This window comes from Calidris pugnax, unplaced genomic scaffold (genome assembly GCF_001431845.1).
Source record: "Calidris pugnax isolate Ruff unplaced genomic scaffold, ASM143184v1 scaffold14, whole genome shotgun sequence".
NCBI lineage: Eukaryota > Metazoa > Chordata > Aves > Charadriiformes > Scolopacidae > Calidris > Calidris pugnax.
The window spans coordinates 8,432,295-8,456,285 of record NW_015090793.1 but is presented as its reverse complement, the minus strand read 5'-3'; the positions used below and the strand labels follow the sequence as shown (position 1 = coordinate 8,456,285).

The 23,991-nt window shown below is 38.7% G+C and overlaps 1 protein-coding gene and 1 long non-coding RNA gene across 2 annotated transcripts in view; both read right to left on the bottom strand.

The window, feature by feature from the left end:
* SPON2 (spondin 2, extracellular matrix protein) overlaps positions 1 to 4,815 on the bottom strand; it is a 55,815-nt gene extending 51,000 nt beyond the window's left edge. Inside the window, exon 1 of the mRNA XM_014936105.1 lies at positions 4,798 to 4,815. The gene's annotated coding sequence lies outside the window, so the exon portion shown is untranslated. The remainder of the gene's footprint in view (positions 1 to 4,797) is intronic.
* Positions 4,816 to 6,327: 1,512 nt separating this feature from the next.
* Positions 6,328 to 12,759, bottom strand: LOC106884604. Its single transcript, XR_001411268.1, has 4 exons — positions 12,086 to 12,759; positions 11,251 to 11,350; positions 9,550 to 9,746; positions 6,328 to 9,320 (listed from the first exon to the last, which is right to left on the bottom strand). It is a non-coding gene; the product is annotated as an uncharacterized LOC106884604 (long non-coding RNA).
* Between the last annotated feature and the right edge of the window lie 11,232 nt (positions 12,760 to 23,991).

Sequence of the window (23,991 nt, the reverse complement as noted above, 5' to 3'; positions counted from 1 at the left end):
TTGATTTCAAAAATCTGCCTTAGTCAGTCCTCCAACTGTTCATTTTCACAGAATTGGATGTGATGTGTCAGCCTGTGGTCACAGGATACACTAAATAAAAGGTGCTGAAGATACAAATGCAAAGCCCTTAGACTACTAACCAGCAGGTAGAAAGTGTTAGAGGATTGTCACTAGCATGAAGCCAGAAACTTTTAATTCAATTCACACTGATATCAATTATCTGTATCTTTGACTCAGTTTGCTGCTTTGCAAGAGAGGTATAGTAGTCCTGATACCTATCTCTATTCAGCATGGGATTTTAGGGCAAAAACACTATAAAGAGGGGACAGACGGGAAAAGGAACAAGTCTTCCCGTAAACAAACTTAATTACCTGAGAAATATGGCAAGAAAAACTTGGCACATGAGGGAACAGCATCTAGAGACCTGATTCTGCCAAAACGGAGGACCTGCTTTTCCACTTCCTTATGCTTTATAATGTCATGCTTATGTGAAGAAACTAGAAATTGCTTTACTCATGCTGGTAGCATTTTGCACTCACTTTTCACAGAGGTAAATGGTGGGTCCTGATTGAATGGAGAATGAGGTATGCATCCTTGGGCTTGTGCTTCTGCTTTGAAAAATAGAAAGTGTTTGAAAATTTTCCTAGGCCAGGGCAATGGCTAAATATCTGTGTTCTTAATCCCTTTCATGTAGGTACATAGATACATGTATGAGTCTGTGTGCATGTGTATTTATGGAGAGAGAAAGAAAAGACAGATTATTTCTGACCAAGGACTTCATCATCAGCCAAGTAAAAGAATACTCATTGACTGCAGTGGTGAAGTGTCAGGATCAAAGTTTCTGACAGCTGCATTTAGAATATGTTTTTTTAATAAATGGAAAATAATTTTACACACAGTTCTGCTTTTGTAATAGTGTAGTTCCTGCTGGTTTTTTTGTTTGACTATCACGACTACCAACTTCTTTTGATGTTGTAGGTATTCAGACAGAATGCAAAGCTCAGTGACATTTTCCAAGATGTTTCAGGGGCCTGTTCCTAAAAAAATATTAACATATCAGGGGAAGAGGAAAAAGCTCTTTCTGTGGCAGACTTTCCCTTTAATAAATATGTAACACCCATTACAATCAGAAGAATGGTGTCTTCTAGTTGATTTAGAGATAAATCCATGTTTACAGCAATGCATTCATAGTACATATTGCTAGGAAGGCACAAAAATTTCTGCAGAAATTTTCTGAAATGACTGAGAAATTCCAGGCTGTTTTCTGCCTTGTGCTTTGTGTAGCCACTGTACTGAGTAGGCTGAAATGCTACTTCTTTTATTTGGCAGTGATTCAAAGCCAGGTTACACCATGTATGACCTCTTAAGCTTTGAAATGCCCTTTCATAAGGTCTCTACAACTTGAGTCTCCAAACTGTACCTCTCTCAGCTAACCATTCTGCTAGGTATTTTGCCAATAATTACCTGACCTGCAGATCCTTGCAGAGGACAGTACAGTCACATCTGCGGGTATTACAAAATGAATCATTGAGGAACAAAGAAATGTTTGAGTCACGTTCAAAGTTATTGTTAGCTGACCCATTTAAATCTTTGAAAATTCTCCCCTCTCATGGAATTTTTTTTCAATACAAAAGTAATTCAATATATATTTGCAATAATACGATTACAGAAAGTAAATAAATAACTAATCTGTAACGGCCACTGCTGAAGTAATTCTTATCTGGACTGTTTTACTTCTTCCAAGCCAGCCTGCAGGTACCTTGACAAAATATTGGTTCTGCACTAACCACCTTCTGCATTATTACAGCACAGGGAAACATTACAAACTAATGGAGATTCTTTACCCATAAATTAAATATTATGAGCCAATTCCATCCCTATTATAAACCCCTGAATGGTAGGATTAATTTGATCATGTGTTTATTTGTTGAGGAATTTAGGCAATAAGAAAAAAGAGGGTAATGCCAAACTTGGTGTCAATAGCATATCGGTTGTGCAGAATACTTTCTAGAGATTGTCCACAACAGTTTACTTTTAAGAAATTATTACCCCAGCAACTCTGCTGAGACTGAGCAGATTAGAGATAATGTGCTGCAGATGCATACATTAGACTAAAGACTAGTAGGATTTAGGTCCCTGAGGTACTGCTCTTACACCTACTAGGACTATTGTCTTCGGTGACAAGAATGTACTTCATGCCCTAGTCACAAACTGGCCTTGTGCTGTTGTTCCAGATGGCTCCTGTTGTCTCACCATGTAACTGTCCCCCTTTCAGCTAGCTGCTACAGCCCTCGCCCCGTGCTGGACAAGAGTCCTGCACTACACTAAATTAACCCTCTGCTAATTACTGTGATGTTTTACACAAGTTGTGTTGAGAAGGCATCAGACATTTCCCATTCAGTTTATAACTTCTCAACATACAGATCATGTACAAGACTATGTAAACACAGAAAGCAACTGTTGTTCAAATCCGATGGCTAATGACTTTCCCATCTGTTGGCTGGAAGTCAAGAGTAGTTTGAACAGCACTTAGCACAACGTGTAGAGAGCACAAACACCACCCAGAAACTGTCCCTGGTAACTTATCAAACAGTTTATCCAGATACGCAGCTGTTTCAGAAAATCCAAATTTGCAGAATACTTGATTATATCGCCTGAACCTTTCTCCATATATAAAAGTCTACCAGTTTAAATCTTTAAGAAATTTAAAGGAATAGGCACTCAAGGACATAGCTTTCACGTCTCTCAGTTACCACTGAACTGCAGTTTATTTGCGAAACTCCCACAGCAAGTTCTTGTAACTGACAGCTGATAAAACTGTGCATTATCAAATACTGAGAAAAAGATTGCACAAGTCGAGGAAAATGTTACAGAGTTCAAGCCTGCAAAACACACCCTGCTTTTGCATCCATCTTGAAAACATGTATTTAATGATAAAAAGCCTGAGAAGTACCATGGATGACTTCCTGAGCTCATAAAATTTGTTGTAAGATGGAGTGAACTGACAGAGTTCAATGTCATTGCAGGAAGCCAGAATCACTCACTGGCTTGGAGGTTATTGTAAATCCATACCCAAGACCCAGATGATGTGTTGGTGGAGTTTTCTTTGCTTCTCTATCTATAAATACAACATTTTGTGAACTGTCTGCTATGCAAAGCAGATATACATTCTCTCCTCAACTCTTTCTTCAAAGCATCAGGCATCCTACAAGACATTTCAACTCTGTAACTCTGCTTTAAGCACCCATCTCCCAAAAAAAGTAAAGAAGAGGCTCAGAAACATATTTTTTTTACTTTTAAAAGATACTGTGCTATTTTTTTCTAATGAGATTAACTTTTGCAATAAAGGGAACAGGAAGCGGGTGAGTAGAGGGGTTAGGAAGGTAAAAGTTGTGCATATTTGTTTCTAGTCAATGCTGTGAAACCTTTCCCCATCCCCTCCAACCTATCACAAATCAACCCACAACAAATTGCACAACACTGCTTGTTTCAAACTGGAACAATCTCTTTCAGATGAGCAGAGAAAGGTACCTTCTAGAAGAGGTAAAACTAACCAAGACAAACAGAAATGAAGTGATATATGTCTAAACAACTGCAACCAAAGCTCTCACCCAATATGCATGACAAAGTGACATGCATAAGTGACAAAGGCAAAGGAATGCAAAGACACCTTCCATTTCATGCGGCAGTTTTGAGCATACACTAGACAAATCAGGGAATGTGCTAATAAAAGGAATCTTTTAGATCAATCTTGTAAAAGACAGACTATATTCAGAAAGTAGATAAAAGTTCGTAACAATGAGTCGTGAGTGAAAAGGACAAAAATGCAAACAAAAAAAAAGGGCCAAAAAAATCCAAAGGAATCATTTTACAAGAAAAAAAAAAGGCAAAATAAAAATATTCCAATGTGCAAAAGAAGAGTGAGTTCAGAATAAAACTCAGTTGTTTGCATATTTTATTCCAAAATTTCTAGCTATCTCCACCCATGTGCTAATGTGCTTTCCAGGTAAAATATATCTGCACAACAATACCTCTAATAGACTTCATGGAGCCAGCTGAACTCCATTCCCTGTCATAGGAACCATGAAGTCAGAAATCTAGATCTGTAACATATGGCCAGAAATCGGATTTTTCTGCTTCTTGGTGCCCAGGCAGATTAAGAGAAATAAAACAGGATATTAGATATTTTGACTTTACATTTAAGCTAAATTACATTTATTTTTAAATAAGTTTTTTGGATTCTTTCAGGGACTAGTGTCATCAAATAGGGTAAAACAATGTTAGAAGAGCATTAACCACAACACAACCCCGCCAGAAAGACATCACAGAAATGACCATTTGCTGGTCCAGCCACATTGACTAGACTCACTGCCAGAACAAGCAATGGTAGCCTGACAATTCATCTCACACAGTAAAAACCCCACACAATGATTCTCCCTCACAGTAAAACTTTTGTTCAAATTGAACTATTATATTTTTCAGCATCAGTTATAAAAGGGGAAGATTCCAATCTTCTAAGCGTGGCTTATCATAGTAGATCAAAAGAAAATGACCAAAATCAGAGAAATCACTGAATTATTTCCTTCCCAATTTATTTTTAAGCAGATAAAGGCACTTGGTTATACGTGAAGCAAGGACCAAGGCCAACTACCACTAACATCCTTATTATTTATGTATTTACATGTACATTAATACATTTTTATGCATGTTTGCATATAGCTAAAGTGTCCTCGAGCCCGCTGCACCCAGGAAATTAAAATCAGATACCTCATATTTTAAGATGCTCTCAATTCTTACCTGCTCTGTCCTTGCTGGGTTTACATCCACAACGCCTGCTTGCCTTTGCAGGAATGCCACCAGGAAGATCAGGGAGTCCAGCTTTCATCCAGGCTGCCTTCAAGGAGACAACAGGTACATCTGCACCAGTGTCCTACAGAGCTTTGTGTGAGCACAATTATACCAGGTGTCATCCCCTCCACCCAACCCAGTCCTCTAACAGTATCCAGTCCACCTGCACACTCCTCCAACCACCCTCTGCACCCCCCTGAACCCCAGGTTTGGTGTCCAAACACAGCTCTAAGATTTTTTAATTATTCCCAGACCAAATACACTAAGATACAGAATAGAAGTTCTTGCTATATTTACTGTCACTTTAGAAATCTCCAATTGAATAAAATTTTCAGCAAAGAAAACCAAAATAGGCTTGATAAATTTTATTGATAAAATCTGGTATGTTAAAGCCAAACTTCATCAGGTTATACTTTGTTCCTTCTCCATTTCTGATACCCTGCAAGGAAGCACCTAAGTCCTTTTGCAACTCTTTCCTTGTTCCAAAAACTGTGACTAAAAAGGAGGAAAAATTGTAAAATTGACAACTTTTCTTACTTGATGTGTGACAATGGCAATGGATGGATCAGATAGATACAAATATAATTTCTGCAGAGCACAGCTGGAAGAGCAGAGACCTAAAACCACAGAATCAGTGCAACAACAGCAGTAGTCTTTTTTAATCTCAGACATACAAGTTCATGGCAAGCAGCTAAGGTTCATATGACCCATTACTCTTTGAATGATTTTATTTTTCTAGGCTTTTGAAGAGCTTCAATTCATTGCTGTCTCCACAGCCAGTTTTTGTTGTTGTTGCTGGGGGCTTTCAGTAAGAGCATCCCGTCATGAGCTTTTTGCTCATCTTATTGAAGGGTATTTTTGTAGATCATCTCATGGAAAAACTCCATTTAATATTTTTAAATCATCCTTGGGAAGAATCTCTTTTTCCCTGAGGACACATCACTGGAGTTAGGAAAAAGAGCTCCAGAGTTATAGCTACATCCAGAGTCTCACACGCTGCATTCTCCTATGGGGTCCACATTACAGAAACCACAGAACAGCCATTCACTGATATGTTTTTAATTATGTATATTTTTTATTTTACTTTGTGGTTTTCTTGTAGCTTTTACTTCTCTGACATCACTTTTTCTTTTTTACATTAAAAGCCAGGGACAGAAGGGGGAGCAGACCCAATTTGCCAGAAACATTGGGAAGGATTTTTCAGATTAAGACAAGAGTTTGCAACCTTTTTTCTATACAGTTTTTTTCTATACAGTTCCTAGTGATGAAATATATTACTCCACCTCCCTCTGAGACTTACGTCTCTTTGGACTGTGCATCCATACACCTCCCAGCATAGCCAGTTCTAATAACATTAGACACATTAACAAATAGACTGAATGAGGTGTTGTCTTTAGGAACTGATTATTTGATGCCTGAGAAACAAGAGCTTTTAGAATGATATGTTACATTTTACTTGCAGAGCAACCCAAATCAAAAATCCTACTTGTGAACTTTCTATTACTATATTTTTGCTGTGCAAAGGGAAGAAAACAGAATAGGTGGCATAGGAAGTACATAGCAGCGTCCTTACCCAGAGAGCTTCTCCTGCACTTACTCCTCCTTTTACCTGGCTTCTTGCTGACGAAGGATTTTGTCAGACACCTTTGATTCACATGTAGTAAAAGCCCGAATAGTTGTGGTTGTGAGGAAATGTTAAAAGTCTGTAAATACCAAGTGTGGTTCCCATCACACATAAAAGAAAACAAACTGAACTCTATCTGGAAAATATCTTTCTCACTGTGCTTGAAAAAGGAACATCATGTCACAATGATTCACTGTTACATGCTGATTTTGAGTGAATACATGGAGAGTGCACAAGAAAAACCCTATTATCTACATACCATAGCATTGAAAGGCAAGGGGCAGGCTATGCTATTAAGGCCCACATATGGTGCCCCAGGACCTAGAAAGGGCGTTTCGGTCCACGCACTGACTGCATGCCTTCCATTACACTTAGTGTGGGGCCCAGCATGTCCCCCAGCTATTTCATCATATCTGCCATTGCTAAGTTCTCTGAGCCAACAAACTCGGGTTTTTTTCCTACTCTTTGTGATACAACGTGAACTTTCCTTGTTTGGTTTATGTTCCAAGAGACAAATGATGGGGAAAACATTTCTGAAGCTCTTTCATTTGTCAATGACAAATGCAGAGATTTATATGAAAGACCAGAAAAATGGAAATATTGACTCTCATCCTTCAGTTCAGATGAAAAGAGCTACCTAGGTGAAAAGTGTCATTATTGTTATGAATCAACTGCACACACGTCACAGACATAACAAAGTAATGTTTATTGCCGGTAACCTTTGTAATAATCATAGTTTCCAATGAGGACTCTTTAGTTAACGATCAAACTCTACGAGTGAGATTTCAGGAATTGTCTAAGTAAATTTGGTGCCAGGTCAGATGGAAAATTGCTGAGAAATGGGTGCCTAACTCCCACAGGGCCTTTGAAAAAAGGCTCATCTTGCGTTAATTGGAAGTGGGGAGGAAACAGAAATTCAATATAGTATCACAACAAAAGCATGAGAAAGAAAATGGCATATTGAGCAACTTTGAAGGAAAGGTTCTGTGTCACTGAAGGACAAATTATTGCAGAATCTTATTATTTACTGGCATTGTACGTTACTTCACCGCCAGGAGACAGTAGAAATTAAAAAAGATGTCCTGCTATGTCTCAGATCCTTCCTTTCAGTTCTCCAGAGCCCTTAGTGGCAAACTCCATTCAACCACAATCCTTTCTCCAGCATTATTCAACATCTGCAGAGAGGAAGGAGGAGACGGACAGATACCACGAGGATGGAAGCAGAAGGACAATGGTACACACTGCTGCTTGAGTTTCTGTCTGTTTCACATCACAATGTCATTTTTTATATCTTTCAGTATATAACTGGAAGGAAAGCAGCTAAAACTGTTGACTATAGAGAAGATCATCTCATCAGATGCTCATGAGATACATTTCAAGCAAAACAAATATTTTCCACAGTATCAGCTAATATTTGGACATCCATCCTCAGGTTGCTAAGTATCTCTTCAGGCTCTCAGTGCTCCTCATGCTTCTGGAATTTTATTTAATGACAGCATAAAACCCTGTGATTTGCATCTGAAATGGCATTGGATACTATACGAGACCACATACTTAGTGAGGAAAGCTTTTTACTCCCCCATAAGCTTTCCTGTCATAGCTCTATCCCTAAAAATCTGTTTGTTGGGGTTTTTTTAAACAGTTGAGGTAGCAGCAATGTCACAACAGGAGCCTCCTAAGGTTTCCATCCTCTGCACTTTCTCCCTGCACTGCACTGAATAGACTGAATATTATCTTGATGCTTAAAGCCCTCCCTGGGTTTCACTCTCATTAGCAGTTCTTTCCCTCCACACTAATGGCTGTCCAAGGACATCTACTTTTCTGTGGAAACACCAGTGAATCAGGGCACCACTTCCTAGGGAGGACTGGAAACTCTTCAGGGACCGTGCACAGCTAGGAACTTACCCCAACAAGAACTCAAACAGCAACATAACTGTTGAAGCAACTGTGTTCCCTTGAGTAGATGAAGGGTTGAGTGAGAGTATTACTGCTCTATATAGTTCTGAAAACTTAGTGGGTCAGATGCCACACTGAAAGAGGGTGCCCAAATAAGCAGGCTCTGGGGCAGAATCTTTCATGTGACTGATTTATACTTACTTAATAAATGCGAAAAGACAATGGTAGCTGTAAGCCTATGGATAAGGGTCTGCACTGAGACCGTGCTTACTTCTTAGTCAAAAATTCAGCTACAACAATGAGATACAGCCTCTTCATTACACTCCCAAGACCCTTTGAATTTCTGAGAAGAGTAAAGGGCCTGATATATAGTGAAAGTAAGCCCTGTACTAGCAATTGAGACACCACTGTAACATTTTAGGTAATTTGCATTGTTTTTACCACTTTTCACAAGGTCCATAGTCAAAATGCATCCTGAGTTCTTGTTCTGTGTCCTTATGTTGCAAAAATATAAATTTATCATTAAAAACCTATTTTTTAATGATTTAGTTTTCTCATCTTGCTGAGGTATTTCATAAGTCTCCAAATTAAATTTGTGGTAGAGCAGTGGGCTAACAAGGATTGTGCCCAGTTTATGTCAGGAAACAGCTGTCTGCAAAACAAAATATTTCATGGGAACCTTAGTAACTCTGTGGGTGACAACCCTCACAATTATTCCTGACCTTTCTCCTGCACACAGCTCCCCAGCATGCTCTAGCAAATGCTGCAGCTTTGCATAAGAACAGCTGAAAAACCTAAAAGTGACCAACAGGTTTTACCAAGGATGTTTTTTTCAGTACTTCTTTCACTTGTTCTTGTTGAACTTCCAGTTTTCCTCCTCAGTAGGAACCTGCAGTCAAGTGGTCTGGTGTGGAGAGATGATGATGTGCAGCACCTTCTTGAGACCAAGAGACTGCAATTAAAAGAGAAAATCTTTAGTTACCACAGAGTCCCAATCCTAGCATTTTAATTTGGGTAGAAAGATTCTTCCATTGCTGGAATTAAAAGAACAGGTAAATATCAATTGTTTTGCAACAGGGCTCCATTTTATCTTAAGAAAAAGTACTCAGTTAAGTTGAAGGCAGATGCTAGTCAAAGAAAAGTATCCTCCCTTCCAAGTTCAGTATTAGGTTTTTACTTACTGGTTACAAGAAGGTGGCAGAGGTGAAATGTGATGAAAGGGTGGCAGCACTGCAAAACCAGAGAGCTGCTGTGGTAACCACATGATATCCATTTTTTTTATCCCTGCTGCAGTGATGTAACAACACCAAGGTGGAAACTGCTGAGCTTGACCTTGCTCTGAGTATACAAAATGCCAGGGCTCATGGACTGCTGCATCCTGTGAAGAGGGGAATGTTACAGGCTTACAAGGAGACTATAACCACACTGGAAACCCCAGATGGCCTTATTTGGATAAAGGCAAGCTTTCAGCTGGAAAATGAACCCTGTGAGTGTGAACCTGGAACATTTGTGAACTACCCCACACATACAGAATCAGAGACCCTAAAGGGACACCCCCCTTCCCCAAATATTTCCAGTTTGAAAGAGGTATCTGGAAAGATCTCTGGTGTAAGAAGACACAATTGGTCTGTGAGAAAGCAGTGGAAAAAACAAAGCTAGGATTTTTTTTCTGTAGGAATATCAGGAGTCTCAAGAAACCTCAAACTACTGCCTGCGTTTTATTTTTGCTACATCTACTGGTACAGGGAACAATTTCTAAGCACCTTCCAAAAGTTTAACTGTCTATACATTTATAGAGAGTATACCAACATTCTGTAGTAAGGAAAGATTGGCAGCTAAGTTTGAAAGACTAGATCAAGGATTTGAGAGCCAACATTTGGAACAATCTGACTGGGGCATTGAAAAAAAACCAACCCTCTTTATTTTGCAAATAGTTCTTATTTCTAGAGCCAAAAATGATTGTAAAAGAATTAGATCAGTAACCAGGAGTCCAAACAAGCTTATTCAGCTTATTTTACTGCTTGTGTTGATGACACGCTCTTTTGTCTTTATCCAGTAGTGGGAAGCGCTTTATCATCTTCTGGTTTGGAAAAAGACCCAAGCAGCTAATGTAAAAAAAATATATTCTCCAGTAGCTGCAGCATGATTAATTTTCCACCCCACGAGATCACTGTGAGTTTGAAAGCACCCTAGAGCTTTATTTGCTACATTATAGTCATCAAGGATCATAAAGCATCTTCTTCCTTCCGCATGGCTAGCACTTCAGAGAGCCAGTATGGTTGAGTGGAATGAGCAAAGGATTGAAAACCAGAAAATTTTTATTATAAACCTAAAACAGCTTGTGACTTCTCTTTGGCCTTGGTTAAATAATGCTGGACTCAGTTCTCTGAAGCAATACAGTGCTCTAATCCAGCTAAAGAAATTATAGACTCTAGCACATATGACACCCAGACATTGATATCTGCATTATAAAATGGGGATAATACTACCGATGTTTTTTCATCAGGTACTTTGGGGTTTATTGGTGAAGAGCAGAAGGTAACAGCACAAGGTTTTAATTAATTTCTCATTTTTAAAGGAGAAATTACTTATTATAGTTATTCCACATCATTCCCCCAGATAAGCACATGGAGGAAATCCTGCATGTTACATTTCCCTGTTGCCATACAGAAAGCTGACTTGGTGACTTCTCCCTTTTCCACATCATTAGGAGAGCCCAATCCCAGCAGAAGTGAATGAGAAAAACTGGGGTGTAGGCTGGCCCCCAAACCTCCTGCAGTGGTAACCCTCCATAACTTACAGGTGCGGTGGTGCCTTAGAGGAATGGTGGTACTTAGAGATACCTAAGCTCCCCAAATCACTGTAAAAGTTTATAAGCTTACCCAAAAGAAGTTCAGCTCTTCCATCAATCTGCACTTCTTCATCTTCTATGCTGTAAAGGCAGCTGGCCAAATGGAAACACACCACGGGCCAGACTGTCCCCTGGGACAAAGAAGGAAAGGCTGAGGGAGGATAGGTAGGACCATGCACATTACCTTTACTATTGCCATGATGGAAATAAGGCAGAGAAAAGACTATGTGTCCAGAGTGCATCACCACAATGGTACTACTCTTGAGCAGACTCCAATGATGATCCTTAGAGAAAAAGTTCTGGCTGAGGAATGTATAAGAGGGGAACATCAGAGAGAACGATGTACAGGCCTATACACAGAGATATTGCTTGGTGGATCCTTGCAACTTGCGTATGTGTTTAGAGAGATGCAATTTGGAGCAAGACAACAGATTTACTGCCCTCCACCACTGTGGACACAGTCACACAGAAGCCATCAGAACTACTCACAAAAGCAAAAATTAGATAAGACTTTTCAATCTTGTGATCCCAGCATTGACCTGGATCAGTTCTAACCATGGTTGTGTTAGAAAGCAACAGATACACAAATATATTCAGGACATGGCCTTCAGCATTACTTTTAAGAAAATGTGTTTCTCTTTAGTCTCTATCTTCTGGTTCTGCATTTAATTAATTATATTTTAGACATTCTGTCAGGTGACACTTAATAAAAATTGTACAAATAATTATCTTCATGTTTTCCAGGGTGGTTTTGTTTAAATGAATAAATTCATTAATTAAAAAGTGTGTCATCTGAAGTTAAGGGTCACCTGCATCTTTTTAAAAATGCCATTATACAGAGTTTTTCCCCATTTATTTTTACTCACATAATTTTTCCCATACTGTGATTCCAGCTCCTTGCTTCTCCACACGAACCTTCTAGATGCCAGCAGAGATCTGTTTGGCTGCATGATTTTCAGTGAAAATGCAAAATAAAATCCATCAGTGTAAGGAATATAAAGCACAATTTTAGCAGTAAGAATTTCTGAGGTATATTTCTCTCAGTTTACTTTCATATCAAAAATATTTAGTTGGGTTAAATGGAACATTAACCTTCATTTCACATATTGGATGCATCTTGCTGATGGCCTATAGCTGCATAGCTCCCTACTATACAAAGTCAATTTACTTCAATTTACTTTTTGTTCACTTTGTTCAGTTTCTGAGGTGATGAATTTAACACCTCGTACCATTTTCCTCATGCCTCTTGTTGTACTCTTAAGGATATCAATGCAAGCCACAACCCGTGAGTGTTTATGTTCAGTGTCAATCCGGCACTGCCAGCTGAAGACAGCATTGCACCATTTAAATAGATTGATTTTCTTGAGACAGACTTTGCTACTAGTCTCTTTTCCAGCTGGACAGAATAATCAGGTTGTCTCACCCCAGCCAACAGAGAGTTTAATCCTCAAGCCCTCGATCTTCCATAAATCTGTCTGCAGAGAGCCACTGCTAGAAATTCTTTGTCGTTTATGTCATATCTTGTAAAATCTGTTGAGCCTACTTTGAGCATGTGTCTGGTTTGACTTTTCCTGAAGAACAGTCTCTCTCTAGAGGGAAAGTCTGAAGCGTAGCATTTATCTTTCCGTGCACTCAGATAGGCAGTTGTGAAAGTCTCTTTCTCATGGGGACATTTTCCAATGAGTCACACTTGCTTTCTCTGGATTGACAAGTTCTGACAGCAAAGTATTAATACTATCTCGCAATATTAGCCAAAGGGAGTCCAACTGAGAGATGAATAAAAAGACAGACCTTCATCCTGAAGCTGATTCCCAAGGAAGATTCCCATTAAAGAAAAACAGGACCTTTTCCTGAGTAATCAAGAGGGACTACAAAGAGCAGGCAGGATTTCAGATGTCTTTGAGTACATAGGAACTGGCAGTTGGGCCCCAAAAGTTTCTGTATAAAATAACCCTAAAACTTATTTGTGTTTAAAATATATTACAAGAAACAGCACAAATGCACTCTGTTTGATAATCCTGAACAGTCAAAAAACCCAATAATTCATACTACTTCATAATCAAAGGCAGTTCAGAACAAAAAGAGTTGGCAAAAAAAACCAAACTGAAACATCCTTTTCCTTATTTTTATCATTGCAGCACAACACAGATCAATGAAACAGCTGAGCTAAAAGCTCTAAAAGCAGCATTTCCTTCAGACTGAAAACTGAAGAGGAAAACACAAGAAATTATCTTAATTGCTAATCCTCATTCATGCTGGATCTTTACCAGGTCCATACTAATGTCTTCTTGTTCTAAATAATTTCTGTCTTTCCTATCAAACTTCTTCCTTTCTTAGATCTTTCGGCATCTATGCATATGTCATATGCACTTCTGCATTTCAGATGCAGTTCTGGTATTTAAATAAGAAAATACAGTGTCTGATTATTCAAAAAATCAATTCTTAGAATCACAAAATGTCCATTAAGTATTACAGCCTTTGTTTCTCACTAGAAGAACTGGATCTTCATTGAACAGAATCAATAAAATAATTCTTCAAATCCAAGAGCAAGTTTATTCTTCCCAAAGGATTGAAAGAGAGGGGAAAAAAGAGGGGGAAAAAAGAAAAGAAAAAGAGAGGGAGAGAAAGAGAGAAAAAGAGGTCAAGAGAAAGAGAAAGAAAAATAGCAAACCTGACTGGAACAATCTCATCACACCTGAGCTCATCTCATTGAGTCCACCTGAAAAATAGCCACATCAATTATGCTGGCTTTAGCCTTGGCATTCCTACCATAAGAAAATTACGGTTGCGGGTCCCAAGAATGAGAACTGGAGTTCAAATATCAACCAGCCAAGAAATGTAGGGTGCCCCAATGATTAGCTGCAAAAGTGACAGGGGAAAGGGCCACCCAGGGTCTGTTGTCATCCAGAAGTTTCTTTCTGCTGACTTCAAAGGGGCATGGAGCAGATTCCAAATCCATAGTAAGGATCAGCAAGCCATGGTTATGTTCTTTCCTTGGGGTATTCCGGCAGGAAATGGGTGGTTGAGCAGAGGGTTACAACAGCTCAGAAAATGCTGTGGATTTCAGCAATTGCTAGCTAGAAATGTGATATGAAAGTGACCCTTCCTTTGTACAGGATCAATGCTCACATCTGTCTTACATATTCATGTGGTCCTCTTTCCCCCTGCACACAGACACCTCCCAGTCTTGTAATGTTTAACCTTACAGTATTCTCCATTTCTACATAGATTTTCCTTGGGCAACTAAAGCAAAGGTATTAAAGGTTGCAGGAGGGAAGGGCAAGGGGGAACTGTTCAGTACCAAAGCATTGTTATTGGACCTTCAGAAGTGCCTAGATCCACAAGGAACACAAGGACCTGGGTACAGGGGCACTTATAAATGCTCCCTGCGTGCCTACTGCAGCATAAAGTGCTTAACATCTTTCCAAAACATGGCTCTGAAATATTTCAGTCAGCTTGGTGGAGAGTGTCAGAGAAAGAAATCCCAAGTCTCATACTGGCACTGACCATTGGTTTGCTTCTTTATTTTTTTCTTTCTTTACTTACTTATTTATTTATTTTCTCTCTCTCAATAACCTTAAAATAATGCAGAACCAAGTAAACAGAACCATATATTTTGCTGGAAGTGGAGCAAAAGAATGGAAATTGACTCAATATGTTCTGTAACAACTCACAGTTGAGATTCGTGGAAGTTGAAATCAGGCAAATTCAGAACAAAAATAAAGCTATGCCTTTTTCTTATTTTATTTTTTCAACAGTGAAGAAGATTAATCACTGGCATAGCTTAAAGATGTTTGCAAGATTTTCCATCACTAGCAACTTATAAATCAACATTGGATAGCTTTCAAAAAGAAATGCTCAAGTTCAAGTAAAAATTAATTCAGGGAAGACCTATGACCTCTGCTACACGGGATCAGATGGTCACAGTAGACTTTTTTAGCTTTACAATCTATTAATTAGATCTTTCTACTCCGTTCTCTGGGATCACCCTTCCAATTCCACTCCTTCTTAGCATCAGAGGTAATTAATTCTTGAGTTCCTGTAAATTTTTCTTCTCAGGCACCTAGACAGGAGGCAGGTCTATTAAAAATGCCATTAACCCCTGCAAAGCTCATTTAGATGCTGCCATTTCTCATGTGCAGGACACCCGCTCATCACATGGCAACATCTAGAGGGAAAGCCCAAATTCTAGAGGAGCAATGCAAGTCCTGGAAAATCATTGTGGGTATTAAGGGATCACCCACATTGTGGAGCACATTTGCAGTGGCAAATGTGGCTGTAGCCCATTCTCAAGCTTAAATTAATCTTCCAAATATAAATCTGAGAACTATGTATGTTTTCACTTCAAAGCGCTCTTGAAGAAGCCAGCCTGAGCATGGATGGTAATTTATTCATAGAGCCTAGACATACTAAGCACAAGCCAACCCACCAGTAGGTATATGAAGTTTGACTCTTCATAAGCACAGTATGGTTATTTTCAAGATGTTCTATAAGCAGCCTGACACAGACACGAATAAGAAACACATCAGCCCAGTATGCTTGAATGTGATCATCTGTTCTTCACCTATAGAGAGAACTTTTGTGCCATTCTCACCGGCTCTCCCCATTAATCACAAATCTATTCACTCTGGAGATTTGCAAGTGACTAGCTCAGACCCAATTGTCCTTAGCAAAAAGATTTTGCTTCCAATCAAGTTTAAAATAGCTCAAGAATATTTATTTTGTGGGGTTTTTTCTCAAGATGTGATATTTTAGTTTGTAATTACCATCACTCAGTGTTCCTTGCCCCTACATGAAAAGTATAAATTTGAGCCACCTTTTCCATTTGGCTACAGCCTGGTACCCCATTCTCCCTAGAGTGCCTCTGCGTTTGGTTGCAGGAGTAGCTAAAGGATAGTACAGATACCCCCGAGCCAGCTCTAAACTAACTTCATCAGATTCTGTTAGTACCCCAGGGCAGCAGCATGGACTTCAGGGCACAGACAATTTTTCTGTACCATGATGATAGAGTAAGAACATATTAGTCATCATTCAACTCATGTCAAGATAAGACTAAACTGATATTTCTACATGCAATTACTCAGTCCCTGGGACAGGCAAGTGGTTTAAATTATTTGGGGGTTTGGTAAATGTCATTTAAAGAGAGAGCAGCAACTGCTAGTGCTATCCTTATTTACAGGGATATTTTTTTACAAATGATGAATTAATAATACACATTTCTCTCAAAAATACAGCTTTTCACAGTAAGGGACATTTTATTGGTGACTCAAACCCACAGCAGGTCAGGAGGACAGAAAGTAAATTAAAAGCTTCTCCCTGTATGAAAAATATTAGACACAATATTTTATATAATATTTTTACACTACTGTTGGTTGCTTGGCATCAGAGGGAGATGCTAAGTGCTGCCAGGTCAAAACCCCTCCAGCAGGGCAAAATTAATCTTACTTCACTCCATATATCTACGGTGTGAATGCCCGTATCAGAGCCAGTCACCTTCAGTTTCTTTTATGTGACTACACAATTTTAAGTCTGAGTTCACCTACCTAATTTTAGATGTCTACTGTAGGGTGGGATGAATCACAACCTAAGAGTATCCATTTCTCCCCACTGGCTATAAAAAAGCCATTACAACTGGCTCAGCTGTAGACATCTGTACTGCAAACCTTTCCTGTTGATCAGCTTCTGTGTCTGCTGTCTCCAGCAACTGCAATTTTAATAGGTTGAGAGGACATGTGCCAAAACACCATTATTGAATAGCATTAATAAAATTAGGTAGGCAACCAGTGTCAGTCACAGAGCAGATGTTTAAGTGCTGCAAAAATGCCCTGACTTTCTGAAGGATCTAGCGGTAGGTGGCATAGAAAAACAGGAAGCCATGGAGATACCTGTTTCCATGTGTCTGAGTATGACACGCGCTGGCTTAAATGCTGAGCTTAGGAGAATGGCCAGTCCTACAGAAGAACTGCAAAGAGTTCCCACATAGAACTGTTATATTCGCAGAAGAGTGGATTGCACGCTTGGGTACATTTATTGAAAAAAAGTAATTTTTTTAACTTGGACTAAATTAAGATTGTAAAAAAGATGTCTCCCTTCCCTCTGATTCAAATAATTGATTTATATATTGATTACTAAGCTATTGATTACTGTGAGAATGAGGACTATAAAAAACTTCAAAGCCTTTGAATTTTTATGCCAAATGAAAAGCTTTGAATAGTTTCCTTGGAGTATCTATTCAGTCATTGAAACGGCTGCTCTTTTGCACTGGTAGGAAACCAAATAATTTTAGTGCTCTTTTTACTAAGCAATTACCTTTTTGCCATGTTTTTTGAACTTGTATCTACTTTAATATAACAATCTACCATGACAAACTCTTTTCCCAGCTGATAAAACTACAGTTCTTTGAAGCTGATAGCAGCTGTTTTGTAGCTGTCATACCATATAATATGGGTAAGGTCACTCCCTGTAACAAATCTGTAAGCTAAATTACAGAAATCAGTCTGGTGCCAAATTCCAAAAGCAGATATACCACATTATTGTGAACCATGGTGTCCAGAGTTTAAGGTATTTCTTACTGAAAATCAATGTAAAGTTTATTTCATTGAGGGTTAGATCAAATCCTAATTACATGTTGACAAATGCTTCTTCTACGCCAATTCTGTTGTTAGAATTGCCGTTGATTAGATGTACTTATAATGTACTCTTCAGTCCTGTGGCCAGTGAAACAATTAATTTCTATTGTCAAAATCAAATTTACTTAAAACTAATTTTACTATTGAACACCAGATAATTCACCTGATATTTAACTAGATAGCAGTCTCACTTCCAGTTCTACTAGCACAATTTTCCACGTAGCAAGAGTGTAAAATTACTGGTACAGTGTAAAGTTATTGGTACAATCTTTACACTAACTGCACAATGACCAGTGTCTATCAAATTGTTTTGCAGATACAGCAAGACTAGAGCAATCCTGACTACAGTTCCCTTAGTTCAAGAACAAGATACATGGCCTTTTTCCATACTATATTTTCCCTTGTCAATAATAGTAAAGGTTCTTAAAAATCTTGGACTGAACTACAGGTACATCATTATGTTTCATGATCACTTGAAAACACAAATCTGGACTTACCTTTTTCCAAAAGAAACATGAGTCTTCCTTCTGATTTTAATGTAAGGTAGGTGAAGACATCAAGGAGATAAATACAAAAAAATAATAAGAAATATCAGGGATTTTAGATCATAAGGAATCTCCATTTGATGTTACTGTGGAAAATGGCTACTTCATAACTGGATCTTATATTGGCCTGGAACTTTCTAAGAAATTCTTTTTTACATATATATTTCACATTCTACTGTGAAACTGGTCCTGTGTATCAATGTGTGTGTGCATGCATGTGTGTGTGTGTTTCCCAGCCATTTTGCTTACAGCTTTTTTTTTTGATGGTCAATCTTTTTTTTCCCCAATGAAATATTGCTCTCTTTTTTTCATTTTTGTCTCTCTGCATTTAATTTGTCTTCTGGGTTGGGGGCCACTGCTGGCTGAGGATCTATCCTTCTTGTAACTGAGACACAGCTATTTCTGTTCCTTAGCCCCTGCTGTGCCAGAGGATTTATTTGTGTGTGGCTATTTGTTTCTGGGCAGTGGATTAGATGACTAAAAGAGCAGTTTGGGAGGTAAGGAATGCTGGGAAGGCTTTGTGTCAGCTCTTCTGAGCTCCAGAGCCTGGTTTCCAAAGTCTTCCCTTTACCTAACTCTCAGATTTTCCAAAGCTAGCTGTCAATGACGTGGGACACCACTGCTTTAGGAGATGTCCTTGGTCTGCCCAGTTCATAGGAATCTTTCAGGCACTTCCTCTTGTGTGCCTGCCTCGACTCTACATGGAGCAAACCATGAAGGTGTCTCCTGCAAAATTTCACTCAAAGCTCAAAAGGCACTACGCACTCAATGGAATTATGAACATTTACACCAGGTGAGAGTCTGCCCCATGCTGCTTCTAAGTATATGATAAAAAATTATGTCCGTTGACAGTACAATATGTTCATATGGAAATGGATAGGCTTTCATGAAAAAAGAATAAAAAGTAAGGCTACAATTTAAGACTATTTGATTCAAAAAGTGGTCAGAATTACTTCAAAAACAGGTCCTTGGGACTTTAACATTATTTCACCACACATACAGTCTGAAGGAAATAAGGTGTGAATTCAACTACCATAAGGGACCACAAGGTGTGCCCAGCAAGAATAGAACTTGTGAGGACTGTAATGAAGAATAATATATACAAATTAATCAGCAGCTGCCACTCTGGCACAACAATCAAATGTCAGATACCCACAGCACCTTGGAGGCAGTCCCACTGAAAAGAAAAAAAAATACATGAATAAGACCTTAATGAAATAAAGACCATGATGTCAGCTATATTCAGTAGAGAATTTAAATTCTCTGGAATTCTTGGTAAAGGAAATTAGAATATTGCTCCAAGTGTTTCATAAAGCCAGCTAGTATGATCAAGTGTAAAATCTAATACCTCCTTTCCAGAGTTTTAAATCTTCTCTGGTTGGAAAATGAACAGCGTGGTCTAGCATCCTTTTTCCTTCCTAGGGACAATGATCCAACGTCACTAATATTATGTCAATGCTCTTCACAGTATATACATTTTTCTTTAAAAAGAAATGAACATTTAGTTATTTTTGTGATGGTATTATCAACAGCATACCAAATATATTAAGTGAGCTGGAGTGAAGAATGACCGTCAGATAAGGCATGCATAGCGTGGAAACTAAATTAAACAAAGCAGGAAAGATTACATATGGTTTTAAGTAATGTTATTCTTCTTCTTAATCCTCAAATAGAGTCACTAAATTACACTTCCAGATTTAGTTATGATATTTACAAATGACTTAACTGTACATTTAAAGAGGGGAAACTGGCTACAAATGGGGGCAAGCTCATAATTTAAGGTCATAGTGGTGCCAGTACAGAGCAAATGCTTATTACTGATGTATTTTTGGTCATGGGGAATTCTCTTTCCCTAAGAGCAAATCCCAGAAAAGCATATTTTTATTACATATTCCAAATCTGGCATTTGGGCTCTATGTAAATATACAAGACAGAGGACCTTTCTTTTTAAAATGCTAGGAACTAGAGCACAGCTGAGATTTGTTGGAGAATATTTCCTTTCCAGTCATTTGTATGAGCAACCCAAAAACTAAAGTATAAAAAAAATAGGTAAAGAAGAATGAACAGAAAAGCATTGTATGAAATACATGGCATCTTGCTGGAGGCTACATAAAATCACTTTTTTCTTCCTCCCCTAAACATAGCACCTCTAAGTATAAAACCAAAAAAAGTTCAAAATAAGGTTACCAGTTTTGTTTCTTTATAACTGAAAACAGAAGGTGCATTTTTTTAAGATTGTATCATTCTTGAGTTCAGTTGCCCAATTACTTTCAGAAATGCTCTCTCATCTTTTGATATCCATCGCCCTTTATTTTTTTTTCTCTAGAGTACCTTTCATCTAACATCTGTCTCCTTTTTCTTGGTAGAGAACCACAGTGCAGACCTAGACTTTGGAAGAAGTGTAAAGAAATAAAGTCTGCTAAAACTCAGATGTAGTACTGTGTTTTACAGAAAATTAGAGTTAATTTTGGCAGGAGCTAAATAAAGGTTATGTCATACAGTGAATGGAGCTGAGCAACACTAATAAAGACTTTGGAGAGCTCAGGTTAGTTTAATACAAGTTTTATTTTAGCAAGAATTTGGTGGGTAAAGAAAGAAAAACAGCAGCAGAAGCCGTTGCTGATACCATTAGACTCTCTGGGTACAAATTATGATCATTTGAAGTTATCCATGTTTTGGGGGTCTCTCCCCACCGCATATACTTTGCAAAAGAGGCACTGGCTGCCACCCACCATATATTTATATACTTAGAAAGATATGCCATCACATTGTGGTACCTGAAATCAGCCCCAAACTGATCCTTGTGGTTCGGTGAGAGATTGCCCAAATGTCAGCAAGGGCAGAAGCTCCTGAAGACTTTATTCTTATATATCTTACTTGCATTCATTACTCCCATAGGAAAAAAAAAAAAAGTGTGCCTTGTGCTTCTAATGATTCTTATCATCAAACAGCTTAAAGATGAAAAAGTTTCATCCCAGTGAATCAACAGTGAAATACATGACGATAAAGTTGGAAACAAGTCCCATAGAGAACACAGAAATAAGTCTCCTCCCCTAACTGTCATTTAGGATTTCCCCCAGCACCCAGCTGTGCAAACTGAGAGCAAAATTCAGCAAAAGTTCACTTCCTGAGTGTTACTTTTCAGGATCATCCTCCAAAACTAACTTGGTAAGCTGAGCCTGCCTTGCCTCTCTTGGAAACTCCACTCTGAACCATCTCCCTCCTCTTTTTCCAAGACGAAAAAACTCTCTTCTCACTCTTTTTTACATTTTTATTCAGAATTCCCCCTCCCTTTTTTAAAAAAAATCTATTAATATTTCTATCAAATATGCTTGTGGCAGTGCCCAGGACTCCTCTCCTGCATTCAGTGGGATGAAATCCATACACAAAACCCAGTCATGCCAAGCACAACCCTCACCTACACACAGCTTTTGGAAGTCACAATCTTAATTACGTTCCTAAACTTAATCCTTCTAGAATGCACAAAAACTTTTGATAATTACAACACTTTTAAAAATGCCCCCAAAAAATCACATATCATGAGTATTCATTACTGTCTTCTGCTTGATTCTGGGTCTGCAGTAGACACAACACATGACAGATAATCACAGAGATCTTGAATTTGGAGAGCTTTGCCTAAAAGCTTTTCACACCTCTCCCTCCAGGCTGGGTTAGCATTGGCTGCTCACACCTTGCCCAGTACTAAAGGCTGGCACCTCTTGCCTCCCACTACTATTTTTGCTGCCAGAGCGAGGTATGCGATATCCCAGCTGCCACGCCACAGAGTTTGTGGGTCTCTGAGCTCAACAGGTATTTCTTTTCAGGCCACAGATAAAGTTTTGTAGCTGGAAAGTAAGGACTCTGCTTTAATGCTCCTAATATAATAACCAGAAGCTTTTTTTATCTCTTCCATAGAAGATGCTGTCTTTGTTTGTCTAATTACAACCTAATGAAATCATAAACACAGGGAGGATAATCTTCCCCTGGTGTTTAGGACCAACCTTAAGACCACCTTCAAGTCCAGATCTGCTGACTGGTTATTAAACAGCCCCACAGTGTGCTGTCCTGATGCCCTCTCCAGCCACAATAGCAGCTCAGTTGAACTTATGGCATGCAGAGGAGCCATCTCCATCCTCTTCCAGTCACCCATCTCTGCATTGCATCTGGGTCTGGAGCATCGCCTGCCCACAAAAATCACAAAATCCCCTGTTCTTCTCTTTGAAACCTTCTTTTGCCTTCTCTACAACCCACAAAAAGGAGAGACCCTGTGTAGGTAACAATCACTGTGTCTGGAAAGGATACAATTTACAGCTATATTCAAGAAACAAGAAGCCTATTCCATAGGTTACACAATACAGTAGAGAGAGAGCAGGGTATCTGGCATTTCAGACTGGTCAAAGATACAGAACTAGTACTTTAATCTCAAATTCTTCTTTCTGAAAAATGACTGAAATAAAAGGTGGAAATAGAGGGTTCCCCCAAAATACTGTTCTAAAAAAAAAAAATTAAAAGGTCTGGGCTTCTCCAGCATTTTCATATGCTTCTAACAGCATTTTCATATGTTTTGAAAAAGTGAGTCACTAAACAAACTATGCCAACCAAGTGCTGAGGTGTTTCTGGAATTGCTTCATTTCTATGAAGGTTGCAACTTCAAAGCCAGCCAGTGAAAACCAAAAAGGCCAGTCTCCAGGTCTGTGTGCACACTTCATTTTTTGGTGGCTTTGCTGAGGAGGAAATTTCTCTATCCATGACCTTCTGGTTCCTAAACAGAAGCGATTCACTTAGGTCATTACATTACAGAGTGAAGAAGTCAGTCAAAACGCTTGAGGTCCTTCCCAAAGGCATTGCATGACCTTGGGCAATTCCCTTCAAGACTATTTGAAGATCTCATACTAAACAGCAACATCCACATTTAGTAAAATAAATAATATGCTGTTATGCTAGCAGCTGGCGGGCAGCCTCACCTTCCAATGAAACTCTGAAGACCTTCTTAATGAAGTGTGCTGGACCGACAAGCCCGATTCTGCTTCCAAAAAAAAACAAAGCACACCTCATTAGATGCCAATATAACCTTTCAAGTGCCCAAATTCAGAATCATGAGGTTTCTTTTCTTGGTACTTCTATTTTACCCTGTGAAATGGTGAGATTACATTTACCCATCAGACACAACATTCTGAGGTTAAGTTGACTGCTTAGAAACTTCTAAAATTTTCAGTTAAAGAGCTCCACTAGGGCTCACAGCTCTATAATAATTACAGCTATTAAAACACATATTTTGCTTATGAATTTCAGTGTGTAGTGCTTCTACAAACAGCATTCACAAGCCATAAACAGTCACAGTCAGTCTTGCAGGAAGGAGAAATGCAAATTTTGGAAATGGGCTTTTAGAGTGGGGGAAAGTTCAGGAAGAAGGAGAATTCATACAAACGCTATGCAGGACCTACGCATGGAAAATTACCACACAGAGACCTTCATAACTTTGATTCAGTTATACAAACCTCGACACAGCTATCACATAGGTAGAAATTATGAGGACTTCATATGGTCCTCATAGCACTTTCAAGTCTGTATTTGCTAGTGATCACTGTAATTAGGAAG